The sequence below is a fragment of the Rutilus rutilus genome (genome assembly GCF_951802725.1).
Source record: "Rutilus rutilus genome assembly, chromosome: 14".
NCBI lineage: Eukaryota > Metazoa > Chordata > Actinopteri > Cypriniformes > Leuciscidae > Rutilus > Rutilus rutilus.
The window spans coordinates 37,185,360-37,202,426 of record NC_140219.1 but is presented as its reverse complement, the minus strand read 5'-3'; the positions used below and the strand labels follow the sequence as shown (position 1 = coordinate 37,202,426).

General features: G+C 39.0%; 1 protein-coding gene across 4 annotated transcripts in view; it reads right to left on the bottom strand.

Moving 5' to 3' along the window:
• The window catches only part of LOC311304235 (uncharacterized protein), an 807,935-nt gene that overhangs the window by 206,852 nt on the left and 584,016 nt on the right, over positions 1 to 17,067 (bottom strand). The window lies entirely within an intron of this gene.

Sequence of the window (17,067 nt, the reverse complement as noted above, 5' to 3'; positions counted from 1 at the left end):
GTTCAAAGATTGGACTGATTGTCGAATCCTTGATGTTATCCTTGATGTTATCCTGCGGATAATTGGCATACCTGAAGATGTGGAGAATGGCCGACCTACTGACTTCATGTCTGGCTTCTTCTCGGAGGTGCTGGGTGAGGATCTGTCTGGTCTTCAGTCAGTGGTGTTAGATCGCGCTCATCGTGCCCTCGCTCCGAAGCCCAGCCCCGGTGGCAGACCCAGAGCAATGATCGTTCGCCTGCACTACTTCTCCGACAAGGGAATGGCATTATACTCGCTGTCATTGGATGCTTAATTTTTTCTTTTTTTTCTTTTTTTTCTTTTTTTTACCTCAACAATAAATAAATATATATATATTGTTTAAATCGGTTTGCTTCTCCATGTTCACAAGTTTGAGTCCTTTCAATGTAAAAGTCTTCTCTACTGACTGACTCGCTCATTAAGAAATAATGTGTGTAACTTCTGTTGCTGTTTACGGTCAGGGACTATTTTTTCCAGCGGAAGGAAGGCTTTTAGTGATTTTACTTCATGCAAGTTGCATAGATAGATATTTATCTATTTGTATTGTGTGGTAACCGTTTTATAAAAGCAACAAGGTACTCGAGGCTAGTGCTGTATCGTGAATAAGTCACGGCTGACTCCACTTCGCATCATGCCTAACAACGCCCTTCAGCCGTGACTTATTCACCATACAGCACAGCCTCGAGGACCTTATTGCTTACATACACATTTTGCTTAATAAATTAAGATTTAGTGAAAAGTACCATTAGTCCATTATAACTGAAACTCTGTCAGAATAATCTACTGTCATTTGTTACGCTGTTTTTAGTCTGTTCTCACTTCTGTATTGTTTCAAAGCAAAGATTTGTCAGATTTCAGTATATAAAACAATTTTATAGCCACAAAGTTTCAAATGCTTCACAGTTTAATGCTCTTTCTACTGATACACATAACAAGCCGTTAACTAATTGTATTTCTGAAACTTTCTTCAGATGGAGAAACACCAGAAAGTGCAGTGCTATAAATCAGTGCTCGAAGTGGCGCGGTACCGCAGTACTGGCACTTCTACATTTTACTCTTAAGCGTACCTGCACTTTTTCTTGCGTTCCGCTACTTCTCGCATGTACTCTACCACTGACAGAAAAAGCATCAGTGTCACGCCCATTTCACATATACTCCATTTGCAGTGCATATTTTTTCCGCAACCATGTTAACAGGTTAGAGCTTTCACACTGCACACGGATGCGGTCCGTCGATCCGTTCCAGGAGCGGTGCGTATACAGCAGTGCAGCGATCGTTTCCACACCGAGTCTATTTTTGCTGTGCTGCACGTAAGTGACAGCGCATGGTTCGTGGTCAAAATGAACACAGATTGACATGAAAATATAATAATCTCACCATAAATGTATTTTTGGACTTGCAAACTTGGAGGAGTTCCGTTTTCACACACTAAATACATTTATGTTGTTAATAAATAACAATAAATTGTTGTTGTACCAGCAATATCTCCAAGTTTTGTTTTTCACTGTAGAAATCTCAAATGTCATGATTTGCCAATGCAAGAGAATACCGGCACCTTTTTTCCCACTTCAAGCACTGCTATAAATGATGAGACTTGAGTCCAGTTGCTTTAAAATAATCTAAACAGTAAACTTTAATCACACTGTAACTGCTGTACAGTATAATGATACTAACTGTAGTTTCTCCGGCTTGAATTGTGGGTTCATCAGTAGATCACTGAGGTTTTTCATTCCAGAGTCTCCTAGTTTATTCTCGCTCAGGTCCAGCTCTCTCAGGTGTGATGGGTTTGATTTCAGAGCTGAAGTCAGAGCAGAACAACCTTCATCTGTCATATCACAGCAGCTTAACCTACATTAGCAGAGAGAGAGAGAGAGAGAGAGAGAGAGAGAGAGAGAGAGTGACCTTTAACTCACCTTAATTTATAAATACACTGTATAGACATACCTCAACCAATATTTAACCGTAACACATCCTTTATATTTACAAAACAATTAAAACCCAAACCTTAGTTCAATTTCATTATTTAGATAAAAAACATTTAATTAATTTGAAAAGATAATAGATAAAAGATAATGAATAAATAAAAAATCTCTTATACATATCTATTTTCTCAAATGTACATACATACACATATATAGCCACACAAAAACATTCATAAATTCACATAAATTTAGCAAATTATTCAATAAAATTTTACAATCCTTATTTAAACTTTTTTTTTAAAGGGGAGAGTAAATGCTAAAATTGTTTTGTACCAGATTAATGTTAAGTGGGAGATTTAGTAATGTGTAATGTTTTGGTTTGCTATAGTTTAGAAAAGTTTCTGGTATTTTGTTTTTTGGGGGGTTACCACCATTGTGACGAGTGGAGCATGAGCTTGGTTTGAGAACAGTGAATTAACCCTTTAGAATCTGAAGCTACAATTGGTGATTTTCACATAATTTGTTTTTGACAAAAATTCTAAAACAATGTGCGCTCTTCAAGTGTAAGGTGTCATCTTTTTCAGAAAAAAGATGGCTTTCAATAAATTACAGTTATTGGCCATTAGTGTGTGTGTGTGTGGTGAGTTTGTAAATAGAATTTAAATAGACAAAAATAATAGAAATGTGAATAAATGTACAGATTTTTATTTTTTTTAAATCACGAACAAAAGAAACTAACACTTTAAAGTGGAAAATCTAATTATAATGCATATATATCCTACAAGTCTTTTTGTGACACTGGATTGCACTGTTTTCATTTAGGATACTTTTTCATACATGCACGCATATACAGATACATATGCACGCCACGAATACATCATGCTGGTGTGTGTCGGTGGACAAAATACTGTTTGAATATCTTTGGATAAATAAGATCTAAGACGACTTAAGCACAGTTTTTGCTTTAAATTTTTTAATTTTTGAACAGCAGCTGTTATGTCAAATAATAGCTCGGGTAAAATGTAAGCAAAATCATTTCTGGGTGATTTTATGGCAACGTCCATTTTCTGTCCCTAACCTTTACAGAAATATCACACTTGAAAAACACTTTAGGGTTACAATTTCTTCACATTTTAAAATTAAACAATATGTTATTTGAACCATTACGTCGTCTTGAGCCATCTATGTGGAAATATTTGATTTTTAATATTTGAAAGTAGTGGTCCCCTGGAGTTGTGTCACTGGTGTTAACGTTCAACAAAAATCTAATATTTTGAAATAAAAATCATACTGATGACATCACTCGACTTCCTTCTTCCAAATTCATGAATATCTATGAAGAGAGGCCCATGGCCTCTTTTCAGTTATCAAAAATCGTCTCATTTATCTCATGATTTCATATGAAGCTTTAGTTGAAATCACTGGTATGACCCACTTTACTGTTAGGGAGTTGTAAAAAATAAAATTAAAATAAATTAGAATACTTATGGAATAAACAACTTCATTTAGTTAGTATACCATGATTGACAAGATGTGGTATTTTTCATGAAAATTGTCACTAGTGTTACTGTCACTGGTGTCTCTTTTCTTATGGGAGAACCCCAGTGACACGGTGACTCCCATTTATAGATAAACTTTATTCGAAGCTATTAATTTAAATTGTATGCCAAATGTAACAATTTAGTCTTATCTACTTAATTATGGTTGAAGAATAATGATCTTTGGTCTTATGTGTGTCATTGGTGATTCATTGTGTCATTGGTGTTACTGTCTTTTTCTGTCACGTTAAATAAAATGTCACATAATAATTTTATATCCATTTAATTCTGATGCACTCAAAGTTAAGATTTAAAGGATTGCATCATTACTTGATTTTAACAGGTTTTTCAAATATTTTCATTGTTATAGCAAATACATGGTAGCGCAAGATGAACTAACATCATTCAAGCATACTTTTAACAAACCTGATTAAAATAAATAAAACATAATCTCCTTATTTGTTGCACTATTATTATTTTCTGTAACTCTGACTACACGTGCTGAAAAATACATTTTACATTTACATTTAGTCATTTAGCAGACGCTTTTATCCAAAGCGACTTACAAATTAGGACTAAATTAAGCGAGTCATCATGAAGAGGCAAAAACAACAACAATGCAAGAAGTGCTCAGAATACAAAGTTTAGGCATTATTCAGAGTAGCATAAGCCTGATAAGTGATGTTTCAAAGGGCAAGGTTTTTTTTTTTTTTTTTTTTTTTTTTTAATGAGGGTAAGTGCTCACGGAAGAGATGGGTTTTCAGCAGTTTTTTGAATGTTGCCAGTGATTCTGCATTCCGGATGAGGCCGGGGAGAGCGTTCCACCAGCATGGAGCTGTGAATGAATGTTCTGGAAAGTGATTTTGTGGCTCTCTGTGATGGAACCACGAGACGTCGCTTGTTGACCGATCGTAGGCGTCTGGTAGGGATGTAGACTCGTAGGAGTGAGTGAAAGTAGTAGGGAGCTGAGCCTGTGATAGATCTGTAAGCAAGCGTCAATGCCTTGAATTTGATGCGAGCAGCAAGAGGTAGCCAGTGCAGAGAGATGAACAGAGGAGTGACGTGGGCCCTCTTGGGCTCGTTGAAGACAAGACATGAAGACAAGACAAATAGAAATAATATTTCATAAAAACCTTAGCGTCAAACACAAGCGTCAAAATGGTAGGTAATGCAGTCTTTAAGTTAATGCACAAAATGTAAAAGTCATTAAGCTGTCATTTTTGTGTATTCATAAAGTCAAAGGGTGTTCTATAATGTGTTCTAAGTTTAAATGTTAGAAAAAGAAATCTGATCTTCAAAAGGTGTCAGAATTGAGGTGTCATTTTTGGGTTTCATCTTTCTTTCACGAGTTCTCCTAGAACAACAGGTTGGCCAACCTGTTGGCCAACAGGTTGGCCAACCCGGGGGACAGCACCCCCAGGAAGGAAGGATGATTTAGCTTAACAGAACAATCAGTGGATAAGAGTAGGCTAAATAAAATGTAACTTCCTGGCTCTTTTGTTTTGACCCCTGACTTTTCTTGAAGTCACTGGTATAAACATCTAATTTTACTGCTCTTACAACCTGGGTCCTGTGAAGTGTCAGAATGGGCACATTTTGGGGTCTCCCTTCCTGACAGGAATGCTTCAGATCAGGAGATTTTATGATAGGAGACTGTGGCATCTTTGATTGTTAAACACCAGGTGTCCGGCCTATCTTTGAATTGCTTGATGTTTTCTGAAACAAACTGTATATGCTAATACATAGCAACTACGCAGAGAGGAAGGGGAGGGCCTGTGCCCCTGCCATGATGGAAACAAACTTAATTTTCAATTTAGCAAACGGAGAGCATATATCTATTCTGCTCAAGGATTCTAAATTCAAGAATCTATGATTTTAACCAGAGACAAAAAGACCTCCTAATTTCACCGATGGTAAGTTCACTTCAACACGTTTAAACCTTAAAATACTTGATAATTTAACGTCTTATTTCAAACAAAACTAACATGTACAAGTTCAAATAAAGTTTTGACAAAAAAGGTTTTTATAAAAAGATAAACCTCACATATTTCAGACTTTAAATATTTTTTTTATAAAAAGAATGAGTCAAAAAGATAAATTACTGACATTTACAATGCACTTTAGCTTATCTTTTATTATTAATAGTAAAATTCGGTCCGATTTTCCCATGGCATCTGTCGTTGCTAATATGTAACCATGCACTGCGCTCTCCACAATGACAAAGAAGTTTTAGTGGCTAATGGATTTCCACCACCGAGAAACGCTTGCTGTAGCTCTGTTACAAGATTTATTTAAGGAGAAGAGAAAAACACCCGTAGTGCACCCCCATCCTTCATGTTGACTGAGCTTTCAATGTTGTTACGGAAAGGGCGAAGCTGATTGGATGGTTCTTGTCACATGACCTGAGGTGTGTTTGCGGCATTCTGAAGAGTTGAGATTTTTTCATCTCGCTGCGCCTGGACGAGCGCACGCGTCGCTTCATTTATGAGCGCTTTCCGCACGCCTACATTTGAATGAACTTGAGTGCGCAAAAGACGCGATATGTGAACGCCCTCTTGGCAAGCGACCTCCAATCAGGCCACGAGCTACTGGAGCTCGCGAGCGGCGTGTTGGAGACCCCTGCTCTAGAGCTCCGCTTTGTAGGCTACGACTCTATACTTTTTTGCTACTTTGTAATAACTTTCTGCAGCCAGCGTTTCTGGAAATGAACGAGGGTAAAACCTTTTGTAAGGATACTAGCTCAAATAAAGGGAATATTAATAATTAATCAGGGATATGATTAACATATCGCATACAGATTAAATCAACCGGAAAGGGAATACTTTTGCCAAGGTATCTATATAGAGGGATAATTAAATACAACGGATTATAATCAATTATCAATACAGGTAGGCAAAACTATATCAATTGTATATATCAATAATTAATCACAATGAATTATAATTAACCATTAATATACCAATAGTCTAGAATAGGTCAATTCTCAGGATAACCCGAATTAATTTGTTATCGAATAATCAGTTCGTCCAGCGAACGGATCGCACGATCTTTTACTAACTCTCAAGAAAAGTTATCCTTTTATAGACTCTCACGAAAAGGCTGGCTGCAAAAAATAGCTTTTCTGTTCTATAAAAATACTAATTAACAAATGTAAAGCTTGTAGCTCAGATCGGACATTTAAGGGACTTCGCAATGTGAGCAGCAGACAGAAGCAATCAGGAGTATAATAGGTTTTAATAAATGAAAACTAAGAATGTAAATGACTACGATTACACACGGAATACATGTATATACAGAGTACAACCAGTAAAACAATACAAGGTAACGAATAACGAATGAGAGTGAGAGAGAGAGAGAGAGAGAGTGAGAGGATGAGAGACGGAGAAAGTGAAAGCAAAATCTCAGGATGGCAATTTTCAAACAGTTAACTCTGAGAGACACCAAGACCTTGAATAGCCCTGAAAAAGGGAATAGACAATCTTAAACAGCATTTAGATTTTCGATAGAAAATAGTACTTGCATGTGTATGGCTCTTGTGTGGAGCTGAGGACAAAACGTGCGTGTCCCCGTTTGAGCGCAGCTTTCCTTGGTTTTCTTCCGGAGCAAACGGATTTGCGGGAAACTCAAAGATTCACTGGAATGTAAAATTTGCCAAAGCGATGATTCAGACTAGAGACGGAGACAAAGAAAAGACTAGAATAAAACGAGACTGAAGAAAAACCAACGGAGAAACTCCTTAAGGAGTTGCACTGTTGTGGAAACTGGAAATCTCTCTCTGGCGAAGTGCAAAGAGGGACTTTCTGGGTCGGTCTCTTATGGAGAGTCTTAGTTTACGCCTACTTCGCATACGTGGACCAATCACCTTCAGAGATTTCAGAGCGGTAAGATTTCCTTTGTCCTGTCGGGACGTTCATCTGCATAAGTTATGACGGCATTTAGAATTTGTAATTTCTACTCCAGAAAGATGGTACACACAGAATAATACATTTTACTGTAATCTCCTATATATGAGTGGCTCAGTCAAACTGAGACGGTTAAAGCGATACCAAGAACGGCAGGTAAAGGAGGTGGAAATACAAAGTTACATTCTTACGCATGAATATGAGCACTTATGAGTTCACTCCTTCACCTAGAAGATCATAAACAAAGTGAATATAAACTGGGAAACACACAGGAGTGTATTGTATACATATGACATGCTTATATTCTAAGTTTAATGTTCAAAGTTCGTGTATGTGTGTGTGCGATGGCTTCGTAGTCTCCAGGGTTGAATCTGTGCGTGTGGAGCACACAACGGGGGCTTGGAATTCCTTTGATGCGGCCAAAGTGAGTAGAGAGGAGTGTATGATTGTCTCTGGAGAGGATCGCAGAGTCGTAAATGGTGTCAGAAAACAATCTAATCCCAGCCATGTTGGCACCAGGCAGGTAATTTAGATTGCCGAGAGTCCTGATTTACATTCATGAGTTCAGAGTGTAAAAGCTTTGGATTTCAGAAGGAATGTGTTTAGAAGGAAAGAATGAAGGAATCATGATTCTTGTCCATATGCTACACTTTTTAAGACCTGACTAAATGAAATGTAAAACCGCGGATGAAAATCTGGCTGTTTTTAAGACGTTTTAAGGCCTTAAATTTAAAGTTCAGAATTTAATACTTTTTAAGACCCCGCGGGAACCCTGATTTATGGATGTGACTGTGTAATCTGCAACCAGTTCACTCTGACATATTTCTTCGCCGCAGAAAATTCCACGATCGGCTATTTATACACTCCTGAGAGACTATCAGACAGACATTTGTATTCTTAACTCATATAATGTGGTGTTTAAAAGGTTAAAACTTACTTTTAGAAATAGTTAAATAAATTTCATTTTATTTCACATATCTGTTATTTTATATGCTTTTTGATTTGTCTATGTTATTTCTTAATTTCATTCACCAGTTTTTATTCTCCCCACAGACATTATGGAAGCTGCATCGTCATCTGAAAAACAAATCCATGACAGATTTCTTCATGTTCATAATTTCACCATTCTGTGAACATTAATCATAGCACCAATAATAAAAACATCCCTGCAAAAAACATTCACTTCCATTTTACCAATCTGTGGAAATTATCTGCCACCAATAATAAAACATCCCTGCATATTCATAATTTCGTCATTCTGTGAACATTATCCATAATAAAAACACCCCTCCTGCAAAAACGTTCTTCTCACACCAACCAGATTACAATCATAAACACACAACCATAAAAATTCCGGAAACACACACACACAGTCAAAGGTCAAAAACAGGTAATCATAAAACCCCTATATAAACAAACATCCTGTCATAAACAGATGTCATAAAACAATAAATCAAGGGGGTCATAAATAATTTTTTAACAAGGTACAGGGTATTTCTACTACTATCTCACTCTGATTTGCTGGCTGTGATTTCTAATATGAAATTAATATTCTCCCGATATTATTCCTGCTGTCCTTTTTAAAGAGGTATTGGATGTTGTTTTGCCTAGTGTACTTTCCATTATAAATGCCTCTCTGCATAGCAGCACTGGTCCAATCTGTTTAAAACATGCTGTGGTTCACCCCTTGCTAAAAATACCAACCCTAGATTCTTCTGAACTTCATAACTACATTTCAAAGTTGCCCTTTTTGCTGAAAGTTCTGGAAAAAGTGGTTTTAAATCAACTTACACCGTATTTAATTTTAAATAACATTTTAGATCATTTTCAGTCTGATTTTAAGGATAAGCACAGTTAAGTACTGAGTCTGCCCTATTAAGAGTGACAAATTATATTTTGTTATCAGTTGGCACTGAAAACTGTGCAGTCCTTGTTCTGATGAATTTAAGTGCAGCTTTTGACACCATGGACCATTGTATTTTGTTAAAAAGATTAAATCACGAGTTTGGCATCTGTGATACTGCCTTAGAGTGGTTTGAGTCTTATCTTTCAAATAGGAGTATATCTGTAGAAATTGGAGAATTTGCATCTTCCCCAGTGCTAATCACCTGTGGGGTGCCACAGGGTTCGATTCTAGGTCAAGTTTTATTTTCTCTTTACATGCTTCCACTGCGCTTGATCCTTGAGCAACATAAGCATCATAATCATCTCCTATCACATCTATACAAATGATACCCGGCTCTATTTACCATTAGACTCTGGTAGTGATTCTGTTTCTTCTCTGCTAGCATGTTTGAAGGATATTAAAGAATGGATGGATGAAAATTTTCTTCAACTGAATGAAAACAAGACAGAGGTTATCCTGTTTGGCTCCAAACCGCAGATTGACAAATACAGTCCTTTCTTGGGGAATTTTCAGTCAAACAATTACTCTTATGTTAAAAATCTGGGGTCATTTTTTATTCTGATCTGAAGTTTGACTTGATTACTGTAATGCCTTGTATGCTTGAATTAGTCAGTCATAACTCTCACGATTACAGATTTTCCAAATTGTCCAAAATGTTCTGTACTCATAAAACGAGGCATTGGAAAGTTTCTAAGTACATCAGGAGTTTTTTTAAATAACACTTGCCTGACGACTCATGCTACCGTTAACCCGGACATCAAGGCCACTTCCGTTATTTGGGAAAAGCACGTAAAAGTCCTGGCAAAAAGCGATGCATAAGGACAGGCACGTGCACACATAGACATCAAAGGGGGCTTGAGCACCTGCCCTTTTTATTCCTGGAGAGAAAGTGCCCTTTTTTCTGGGGTGCTTTTTTTTATTTTTGAAAAATAATATATATTTCTGTTTGCGCACAGCTTCCCTGTCAAACAAATATATTTATTGAAGAATAGTATATCTAAATATCAGGTCAGGAGTTCTGAAGCGCTCCCTCTCCCCCGATTGTTAAACCCGATTGTAGGCCTATTGCTTCCGCTAAAGAAAATAGTACGCTCCGTCTCTACGGTTAGAGTCCATAGCAACGCTCTGTTTTTCATGGCAACGGTCTGTTATACTCCGCACAGCGGTCTGTTATCAAGAAATAACACACCGCATTCTACATTGGAATTCAACCAAGCCATGTAATAAAATAAGTTAATAAAATAAGCATATATCACCACCAGGTGATATGCTTTAGTTATTTTGTTTAACCTATTTACCTGTATTGCCCTGTCAATTAGATGCAAATGTGCGCATTTTAACTAGTTGACGCCTAATTTGCATACAGAACGTCCCCAGTTAATGACTTACAAGTTAGATCAAGAATCTTTCCCCCTGAAATTTAGAAAATTGGTGAATTTAAAAGAAATCTACAGATGCAAACAGATGGAGGATACACTCTAAAAAATGTAGTAAATCTGAGTAACTGCATCTGGTACATTAATAAATAAAACTGAGTAGAAATAAGTTAACATTAAACAATAAAAATAACAATATTTATAAATTAACTTTTTATTTATGAGTAATTTAACTTTTTTTATTTCCTCTAAACCTTTATAAAATAGTATTCAATACAACCACAAATACATACATGACATTGGCTTTTATTGTTTTTTTTTATCAATTATTTTGGTAAGTTTACAAAATTAAACAAATTATTAGTAAAACACGCCCCTCTGCTTGATGCAGTTATTTAGGTTATTCTAAATATGAAGAGTTCAGATGAAAAAGCCTCTAAGTGCCATCTGAAATTTCCTTCTATAATGATAATTTTTATCAAGCTTGTATGTTTATGTTCACTTATTTCACATTACTGGCAATCAAAATTACCTATTAATTGTCATTTAAGTTAAATTACTGAACTTAAATATACGAGCTTGAAAAAAAAAGCTAATTTTAGAAGAAAATTTCAGATGGCACTTAGAGGCTTTTGCATCTGAACTCTTCATATACTTGAAACTAGTAGCATAGAATTTTTTTTCAAAACCTGCACATTGTGGAATGGTTTCCTTTGCTGCTCTATAAACCTAGTGACTAATATAAGGACACCATGGTTTCTGTGTGAACTGATTATTTTGTAGACATCTTTTGAAAAAGAAACAATTGCGTGAGTTTGAGGAAGATAAAATGTATTAACTTTGTAAATTATTTTTTTTTAAAGGAAGTCAGAGTGGCGTTAATATATATACTTTTTTGTTTATAAATAAATAAATAAATAAATAAATAAATAAATAAATAAATAAATAAATATGAGAAGTGCCCTTTATTTCACTTGAGCCCCTGCCCCTCAAAATGTCTGTGCACGTCCCTGCATAAGGATGTAGTGTAACGACGCCCATTTCCAGGAATGCACTAATATTTTGTTGGTAGTACCAGTTTGCAACAATTATTAGTTAACACTAAGTTGTCAACACTTTGGAAAAATTACACTTTGGGTCTGCTGATCCTGCAGCCAATTAGATTGCTTGCTCAACACAGTATGGTTCATTGTTTGCTGTGAGCCAGTTTTGCAGCGCTCTATCATGGTTCCTCTGAAATCCTCGACATCCCTCAGCTCCACCAGCCTATATCTGTTACGGGATTTATGAATGTCTATTTATGCAGCAGCAGCATGTCTTACATAATCACAGCAGCATGTCTGTGTATTTATTAGCAGTAGCAAGTCCATACTTGCTCTGCAGCAGCAGCAATAATCAACAGCATCATCAGTGTAGCAGATCTAGTCCTCCAAGCCAAATACATTAAAGGGCACCTATTATGCAAAATTCACTTTTACATGGTGTTTGAACATAAATGTGTGTTGGCAGTGTGTGTACACAACCATCCTATAATGATAAAAATCCACCAAGTGCTTTTTTTTAAATCCCCATAAATCATAAGCACTGTCTCAGAACGAGCTGTTCTCAGATTCGGGGCAATGTGACGTCACTTTGCACAGGCCCCTCCCACGACTGTTGATTGACACTGCAGTTTGAGCATAGACCCGCCCTGAGTGAGCTGGACACAGTCCGCCATTGTTTCCACGCTGGAGCAACTGTAGACAAGAATGTCTCCTAAGCGATTGAGGTGTTTTGTTGTTGGATGTAAGAATGAACTTAGCAGTCTTCATTTACTCTCGTTGTTACTCGAGGATGGATCTGTACTGTTCGTGATCCAGCTTACAGTCTCCGGAGCGACAGGCCTAACGTTACTGATCACGGCAAAAATGAAAGTGAGTGCGCACACTTTATGACAGCTCTTCCAGTCGTGGATATACAGTTTACCAGTTGATTAAGCACCCACTGAAAAGGTGTGTATATATTTGTTTACTGTTAGTTCTAACGAGTGTTTTGTGTATTTCGCTGTGTATGTTCCATGATAATGAAAGGGAGAGAGAGAGAGAGAGTTTATTGATGAGACTTTAATGCGCACTTATATACTGTGTTTATTCGGCTCTAACAGTGATTTTCTGGAGTAAAACTAACGCTTCATCTTTTGTGTGAGGTACAATAAACTTAATTGAACTCATCAGTATATTTTGGTCATCATTCGGACGGGGTCTGCTACAGCAGGCTTGTATTAATAGTGGATAAAAGCAGATGACAAATAACCATAATTAAACTAAACTAATCCTGTTCTATCTCCATGCAGCATATTCTCTGGCTCTGTGTGCATTATTGTCCGACTCCGAGTCGAAATGAACACCACTACTGAGAGTTTCTGTTTTGATATTATCAGATGAGATTGTCCTGGCTCTTAGCGCAAGCTCGTGAGGCTCCGCCCCCTGGGCCGGAGGCAGAAATTCATTTGCATTTAAAGGGATACACACTAAAATATATAATTAATGCAAAGTATCATAAAAACCTTTAAAAATTCTAAATAAAAATCAAAAAATATTATTGAACAAAAATGTTTTTCCTGAAAAAAAAAGAAAAAAAAAAAAAGTTAAATTTTAAGGCTTCGGTCGTTTTTGCACAAAAGGAAGCCAAGTGTAACAAAATTAATGCAGAAGACACTTTACACAAATAGTTAATCTTGAGAGCTGTAATTGTAAAAGCGTGCTAAAAGTATTCAATAGAGTTCCACTTGTAATACTTATGTCACATGCCTGTCCTGTCTCGTGTAGCACATGTGGTGTTTGTGTTCCTGTCTCTGTTTTGACCCCACCCTTCTTGTTATCTCATTATTGGTTTCATTTGCCCCACCTGTTGTTCCCTCATCACCTGCCTGATTTGTCCCTTTTATAAGTTCCTTTGTGTTTGCAGTCTGTGTCGGATTGTTGTCTTGTACACGTCTCCTGTTCTCCCGTGACCCCTTTTTGGTATGTTTGTTTTTGAAGTTGTTGTTGTTTTGTATTGAGTTATGTTTTCCCCCTCGTGGGTTTTGTTTTGTGTTTAGTGTTTCTTTTTGTAATAAATATCATTTTTCCTTTGCATTTGAGTCCTCCCTTAGTTTTCTTTAGTTAACGTGACAGAACGATCCGACCATGTCAAGGACTCAGCAAAGGATTTCACGTCATCCACCCGCCCCCTCTGTCTTGTGCCCCCAATACGAGTTCCCTCCGCCAACAAGGGACTGATTTGAGGAAGTTCGCGGCCGAATTCCTTAGAGCGGCGGAGGGATTACTACTTAATGAAGGGCCTCTTAAGGACCTTTTCTTTTATGCTCTCGACGAGCCCATGGACTGGTTACTCAGGAGGGCGTATGAAAGGAGTACCTTTGAGGCAATGGTGGAGGGTCTCGCTCGCTTGCAGGAGCGAGAGGCCAGGAAGAGGGTCCCAGTTCCGGTGGTCCCGAGTCCAGTGGTCCCAGTTCCGGTGGTCCCGAGTCCAGTGGTCCCAGTTCCGGTGGCCCCAGTTCCGGTGGTCCCGAAATGGAGGAGGAGAAGGAAGACTCCCTCCGTGACAATCCCGGTGGTCCCGAGTCCGGTGGTCCCAGTTCCAGTTCCGGTGGTCCCAGTTCCGGTGGTCCCAGTTCCGGTGGTCCCGAGTCCGGTGGCTCCTAACACGGAGACCATCCCGGAGGTGACTGCCGTCCCTGATGCACTGCCCAGGCGTCTTGCTCTGCCCGCGCCGCCCAGGCGTCGCCCAGGCGTCTTGCTCTGCCCGCGCCGCCCAGGCGTCATGCTCTACTGGCCCCGCCCGAGCTGCTCGCACTGCCAGCACCACCCCAGTTATCCGTCACGTCTGCCCAGCCAGAGACTGTTCATGTCACGTCTGCCGGGCCTGTGTCTCCGGACAAGATGGCCGCCGCCGAGCCGGTGTCTTCGGACAAGATGGCCGCCGCCAACCTGTTCACATCACGCCTGCCGAGCCTGGGTCTTCGGAGAAGATGGCCACCGCCGAGAGTGTTCACGTTACGTCTGCCGAGCCTGTGTCTTCAGACAAGATGGCCGCCGCCGAGACCGTTCATGTCACGTCTGCCGAGCCTGTGTCTTCGGACAAGATGGCCACCGCCGAGACTGTTCACTTCACTTCTGCCGAGCCTGTGTCTTCGGACAAGATGGCCGCCGCCAAGCCTGTTCACGTCACTTCTGTCGAGCCTGTGTCTTCGGAGAGGATGACCGCCGCCGAACCTGTCTTCAGACAAGTTGGTCGCCGCCGAGCCGGTGGTCTCTGTTCCTGAGCCGGTGGTTCCGGTTCCTGAGCCGATGGTGTCTGTTCCAGTTCCTGAGCCGGTGGTGTCAGTTCCTGAGCCGGTGGTGTCTGTTCCAGTTTCTGAGCCGGTGGTGTCTGTTCCAGTTCCTGAGCCGGTGTCGTCTGTTCCTGAGCCGGTGGTGTCTGTTCCTGTTCCTGAGCCGGTGGTGTCTGTTCCAGTTCCTGAGCCGGTGGTGTCTGTTCCAGTGCCTGAGCTGGTGTCTGTTCCTGTGCCCTGGCCTCCTGAAGGGTCGTCTCCTCCCTGGCCTCCTGAAGGGTCGTCTCCTCCCTGGCCTCCTGAAGGGTCGTCTCCTCCCTGGCCGCCCGAGGGAAAGTCTCCGCCCTGGCCGCCCGAGGGAAAGTCTCCGCCCTGGCCGCCCGAGGGAAAGTCTCCGCCCTGGCCGCCCGAGGGAAAGTCTCCGCCCTGGCCGCAAGATGGACTGACATTTCCGTCCTGGCCACCCGAACTCTGTGGTCCGCCCTGGCCTCCCGAACTGTCCATTTTCCCTGCCCCACCCTGGTCTGTCCTTCCTGTTCCCCCTGTTTCACCCTGGTCTGTCCCTCCCGTCCCTCCCTGGTCTGTCCCTCCCGTCCCTCCCTGGTCTGTCCCTCCCGTCCCTAGTGGAGCGTCTGGTAGCCGCTCCTTAAGGAGGGGGTAATGTCACATGCCTGTCCTGTCTCGTGTAGCACATGTGGTGTTTGTGTTCCTGTCTCTGTTTTGACTCCACCCTCCTTGTTATCTCATTATTGGTTTCATTTGCCCCACCTGTTGTTCCCTCATCACCTGCCTGATTTGTCCCTTTTATAAGTTCCTTTGTGTTTGCAGTCTGTGTCGGATCGTTGTCTTGTACACGTCTCCTGTTCTCCCGTGACCCTTTTTGGTATGTTCGTTTTTGAAGTTGTTGTTGTTTTGTATTGAGTTATGTTTTCCCCCTCGTGGGTTTTGTTTTGTGTTTAGTGTTTCTTTTGTAATAAATATCATTTTTCCTTTGCATTTGAGTCCTCCCTTAGTTTTCTTTAGTTAACGTGACAACTTATTTCATATGCAAAGATGTTAGCCAATCACAGCAGTGGGCGTTTACACTTAAGTCTTACAGCAAACACGCCCCTTCAAACCAGAATTCAAACCAGAGGGCAAAAATCAGAGTAGGAAAAAGGGCTTTTATTTCTAAATTATGACAATTGTTGAAGTAAAAATTATACTAACATTATAAATGCATCACAGGAAACATTATAAAACAATAAAACAATGCGGTTCATGACCCTTTTCTTAATAAAATGTTAAAATGATTTAAAAAAAACGATTCTGAGTTGTCATGATTGAAATGTATTTAAAAGTAAAGAATATCTAAAAATATTTTCTATTGCAACACAACTTACCTCAGTATCTCCAATTTACACTTTATATTCTTCAGTCCAGTGCAGAGCAGCTTCACTCCTGAATCCTGCAGATTATTATTGTTCATGTTCAGCTCTTTCAGATTGGTATCTGATCCAAGAATTGTAGCCAAAGCTGAACAGCTTTTGTCTGTTAAGCCACAATCATTTAGCCTGTAAGACAAATAAATTACATCTCGAAATTAGGTGGAACATTTTTATATACAAATATTTTCCATTATTTTTTATTTTTTACATAAATAGTGTGTGTGTGTGTATATATATATATATATATATATATATATATATATATATATATTCACTATTTATGTAAAATATAAAAAATAATGGAAAATATATTTAATATTTGTATATATATATAATTTAGAAGGGTGAGCTGCACACTGACAAAACTAGAATTTTATATTATTTTTGATTAAGTGAATAATTTGCTCAATTAAATGAGACATGTTTGAATACAAATATTTTTGTTAAAATTTATAGTTTAAATGACAATGAGTTTTACATTTGTCTTGAGGAGGAGATTCTGAGAGTTTAATGATTTCAGCATTGAAGTTATGTAAGAGCATATGTGGTTTATAGCAGAAGTTGAGGAGAACTACATATTAGGAAAACTAAAACTATTAGGAAATTTAGCATTTAAAATCAAATTTTATTGGGAGATATAAAGTAACAACTGATAATATA